A 5,555-nucleotide genomic window follows, 5' to 3' on the forward strand; every position below is an offset into this window, starting at 1 on the left:
GCTATCGTCTCGCCAGCAAGAATGACGCGGCACACTCAGGATCCTTCTGCAGAAAAGCTTTAATGCATCTTGAGAGGGAGAGCATAAGCTTACAGGGCGAAGACCCCGAATGTCGGAAACCCAGCCCTTATATAGGTTAGTAAGCCCGTCTTGGACGTGGCAACTCTTGATTGGTCGCAAACTCATCAGCCCATATCACGCCACGAGGTAGGCAGAGACTAGAAAGTGGAAAATTACTTCGGGCATGCGTACTGATTTATTTACTGCTCAGCATGAACCGGATGTGAGCGCCATCTTGTAATGGCGTCTGCAGGGACGGCAGGTGGCTCCCCACAGACAGGGTCTCAGGAACTCCTACATAGACCAGGCTAGCCTCAATCTCATAGAGATCTGCCTGCCTCTGCCTCTGGAGCACTGTATGCCACCATGCCCAGTGCTTGTTGTTATTTTTAAACTATGTTGCTCAGGTTGGCCTTGAACATTGACTCCTGGGCTCATGCAATCCTCCTCCCTCAGTTTTTCAAGTAGCTGGGGCTACAGGTATGTTCCATCATACCTGGCTAGCTTACTAAGGTTTAGGTTTTTTTCTTTTACTTTTTTTTTTTTTTTTTTTTTTTTTTTTTTTTGAGACAGGATCTCACTACGTAGCACTGGCTGGCCTGGAACTTGATATCTACATCAGGCTGGTCTCAAACTCACAGAGATTCGCCTACCTCCTGAGTGCTGCCTCCTGAGTGCTGGGATTAAAGGCATATAAAACACCATGCCTAGCTTAGTTTATGTCTTAATTTTCAACTAGGAATAAATGCTGAAATTTTGTTTTTCTTTTATACCTTTAATATATTGCGTGTTACACATTATAAAATGTTATAAATACTATTCTGTTTATATTTTTTTCTGTATTTTTGAGACAGGTTCTACCTGTAGCCCTAGCTGACCTGGAACTCACTATGTAGATCAGACTGGCCTTAAACTCACAGAGATCTGCCTACCTCTGTCTCCCAAGTGCTGGGATTAAAGGCGTGCACCACCACTCCCAGTTTATGCTCTTAATTTTTTGATTGAAAAATTACTTGGTGAAGCAAATGGTGAACTTTTTATTTATTTAGTGTATGGATGTTTTGCATATATATATATATGCAAGTGTACCAGTGTCATGTCTGCAGAGGCTAGAAGAAGTTGTTGGATCCCCTTGGAACTGGAGTTACAGATGGTGGTAAGCCACCATTTAGGTGCTGGGAACTGAACCCAGGTCCTCTGCAAGAGCAAACAGTGTTCTTAACCACTGAGCCATCTCTACAGCCCCATTTTTTTTTAACCAGGTCTTGCTATGTAGCCTAGGCTGGTCTTCAGTTCCTGGTCCTTCTGCCTTGATCTCCCAAGGGCTGGGATTACAGATGTAGGCTACCACATCCTCATCTTTTAAGGAATTGATCCAGTTTATCTGAGTTGTCAAGTTAATTGGCATATATTATTCACAATTGTTCCTATATCGTCCATGTCACATATGTAGTCTGTAGTGGTTTTAACCCTGACTCGTGATAACTTTTGTCCTCTTTCCACTAGGGATGATCGGCTTTGTTGATTTTGATGAGCCGGCCTTTGGTTTATTGCTTTTCTCTATCATTCCCTGCTTTCCTCTCATTGATTGCTATGTAGACCTTCATTATTCCCTTTGTTTACTTGGTCTTTATTTGCTTCTTCCACCCCTAGTTTAAGATGGAAGCTGAGGGAATCAACTTGAGACCTTTCTTTTTTAACATGGGAGATTGTTGTTGTAACTTGAGTTGTGTGCCATAATTATCCATGTTGTATTTTTGCTTTTATTTAATTCATAATGCTAATTTTCACTTTGATTCCATCATTACATATGGGTTATTAAAAAGTATTTTATTTTATAAATACGCATCTGTCCATTACTGGATTTTTTTGAAACAAGGTCTGGGTCTAGAGTCTGAATCTAGCTAGCCCCAGCAGCCCTGGGACTTGCTAGGTAGACCAGGCTGGCCTTGATTTCACAGAGATCTGCCTGCCTCTACCTCCAGAGTGCTGGGATTAAAGGCATGCTCTACCATACCCTTCATTCTATTACTAATATTTTTATTTCAAATCTTTTGTGGCCAGAGCATAAAATATGACTTGAATTCTGTTAAATTTATTAAGAAAACTGCCAAGAACATGGTCCTTTTGTAAACGGAAAAAGAATGTGTATTCTGGTTTGAGTATCTTCAATTCTGCATTCTTACTGATGTTGTGTCTACTTGTTCTATCCATTCTTGAGAGATGTGTTAATAGCTTTAACTATGATGGCAGATTTAACTATTTCTCCTTGGAAGCTATATATTTTTTCTTTTAAAAATATTTTAAGTATGTGTATGTATGTGTGGGTTTGTGCAGGGGTACTCAGAGGCTAGAGGTGTCTGATTTCCCTGGAGCTAGTTATAGGCAGTTGTGAGCTGTTCGATATAGGTGCTGGGAATTGAACTCAGGGCTTTTGCAAGAGCAATACATGCTCTTAATTGTCGAGCCATCTCTCCAGAGCTTGGGTTTTTAAAATTACCATCTCAAAAAAAAGACAAAAAATTCATATATGCATCTAACATATTTTGATCATATTTGCCTCCTCACTGAACTGCTTCTTTCCAAGTAGTCTCTCTTCACATCTTTTCCTTCCTTCCTTCCTTCCTTCCTTCCTTCCTTCCTTCCTTCCTTCCTCCCTTCCTTCTTTCCTTCCTTGCCTGTAAGTCTCTATATTGTCTAGATAAGAGTGGCCTCAAAATTGTAGCCATCCTCCTGTCTCTGCTTCCTAGTGCTGAGATTGCATGTGTGTGCTACCACACACTGCTCTAAGTGGCAAGATTTGGGCAGATTTTGAAGGCAGAGCTGGCAGCATTGTATTGGGGGTCTGGGCCAGAGAGGACTCAAACTTGAGTGCAAATATTGACTAAACCTGAGCAACTGTGAGGATAACACTGAGTGGAGGGGAAACTGCAGATGAGAGGTTTTCATCTTTTAGAGACAGGGTCTCCCTATATCCCCAGCTGGCCTGGAACTATGTAGATCAAACTGGCCTTGATCTTAAGAGATTCACATGCCTCTGCCTCTCGAGTGCTGGGATTAAAGGTGTGCACCACGACACCCAGCTTCTCTGTTTTTGTTTGTTTGTTTGTTTGTTTGTTTGTTTGTTTTTGATAATGTCTCATGTAGCCCAGGCTGGCCTCAAACTCCCTATGTAACAAGGCTGGTCTTGAGCTCCTGGGTGCTGGGATTGTAGGAGTGTGCTACAACACCTGGTTGTTACATGCTTAGCTTCCTATATTTTGAAGCTCTGATGTTAGGCAATCATTCAGATCAGCTATTTATTCCTCTTTCATTGTGTCACACTAGGGGTGGAACTCAGGACCTTGCTCATGCTAAGCAGAAAAACTGCATTTCTAGCCCTAGATATTCCTTTAATAGTAATAATAATAATAGTAACTATTATTTTTGTTTCCTTTTTACTATTTATTATTATTATTATTTGGTCTTTTTGAGACAGGGTCTCCTCTAGCCCCAGCTGACCTAGAACTCAATACGTAGACCAGGCTGACCTTGAACTCACAGAGATCCACCTGCCTCTGCTGCCTGAGTGCTGGGATTAAAGGCATGCACCACAATGCCCAGCTTTTAATATTTATTTTTAATTTTTAATATTTATTCTTATTTGACATATATGAGTACATGTATGTTTTGCCCACATATATATAAGTGCATCACCTGTGTGCAATGCCCACAGAGGCAAGAAGAGGGTGTCGGATCCCCTGGAACTGGAATTATGGTTGATTGTTAGCCTCCATGTGGGTTCTGATAACTAAACCTGGGTCCTCTGTTAGAGCAGCCAGTGCTCTTAATAGCTAAGCCATCTCTCTAGCTACCCCAGACAGGGCTCTTAACCATGGAGCCATCTTCCTAGCCCCTATTTAATTTTTTAATATTTTATTTATTATTTTTATTTTATGTGTATGAATGTATTGCCTGCATGTATGTAAGTACACCCATGTTGTGCAGTGCCTGCGAAGGCCAGGAGAGGGCGATGGATCCCCTGGAACTGGAGTTAGGGATAGTTGTTAGTTGCCATGTGGGTGTTGGGAATTGAACCCAGGTCCTCTGTAAGAACAGCAAGTGTTCTTAACTGTTGAGCCATCTCTCCAGTCTCCCCTATTTAATTTTGAGACAGGGCCCAATGTTTCCCAGGCTGGCTTTGAACTTGCTATGTAGCTGAGGATGATCCTGAACTTCTGATCCTTCTGTCTCTATCCTCCAAGGGTTGGAATTATAGGCATGCACTACCAAACCTGGTTTATGTGGTTCCAGGAATCAAACCCAAGGTTTTGTGCATGTTAGGCAAGCAATCTACTAACTGAGCCACATCCCCAGCCCCTATTAGCTTAGTTTCTTGAGACCAGGTCTTACTATACAGCCTAGGCTAGCCTGGAACTAACTATGTAGCCCAGGGTGGGCTCAAATTTGCAATCCTCCTGCTTCTGCCTTCCAAGTGCAGGAATTAGACATATATAGCCATGCCTGGCTTTACTTTTCCTAACTTAAAAAATATATTATGTGTGTTTTGCCTCCATGTATGTATGTATACCGTGTGCATGCCTAGTGCCTGAGGAGACCAGAAGAGGGCATTGAGTTCTCTGGAACTGGAGTTACAGACAGTTGTGAGCTTCCATATGGGTACTGGGAACCAAACCCAGGTCTTTTGCAAGAGCAGCAATTACCCTTAACTGCTGCACCATCTCTCCAGTCCCTACTTTTCCTAACTCTTATTTTTTTTCAAATAAGGTATTTCCTTTTGTAATTAAAAAATAACATTTATCATTTCATATGTGTGTGAGTACAGGCACATGGAGATCAGAAGGAACTTGTGGGAATCAATTCTCCCACCGTGTGGGTCCCAGGATCAAATTCTAGTTCTTAGGCTTAGCAATAATTGTCTTTACCTGCTGACTACCTTTCCTGTTTATGAAGTAACTCCTTTATCTTTATGAATTGATCTTTTATCTCTGTTGTTTTTGTTTGATCTAAAACCTGATTTAGCATGAATATAGCCACTTTAACTTTCCTTCCTTTTTGTATTTTCACTTTTGCAGTGCCTGCAATCAGTGTTAGCATGGGATATCTTTCGTATCTTTTGCTTTTAATTAAAAATATATTATTTATTTTAGTGTGTATGAGTGTTTTGCTGGTATGTGTAAGTGGACCAACCATATGCATGCAGTGCCCATGGAGGCCAGAAGAGGGTGTTGGATCCCCTGGAATTGGAGTTACAGATGGTTTTAGCTGCCATGTGGGTGCTGGGAAACAAACCCAGGTCCTCTGGAAGAACAACCATCTCTCCAGCCCCCACTTTTAATTTTTGTATTTTTATATTTAAAAAGTAGATTTTTACTGAAGAGCATATAGTTGAGTCTTGCTTTTTCTTCTTTTTTCTGTTTTCTTTTCTTTCAGTACGGAGATTGAACCTGGGGCCTGTGCATGCCAGACAAGCACTCTACGACTCGACTCCCAGC

Source organism: Nannospalax galili, unplaced genomic scaffold (genome assembly GCF_000622305.1).
Source record: "Nannospalax galili isolate Female #2095 unplaced genomic scaffold, S.galili_v1.0 scaffold95, whole genome shotgun sequence".
Taxonomy (NCBI): Eukaryota; Metazoa; Chordata; class Mammalia; order Rodentia; family Spalacidae; genus Nannospalax; species Nannospalax galili.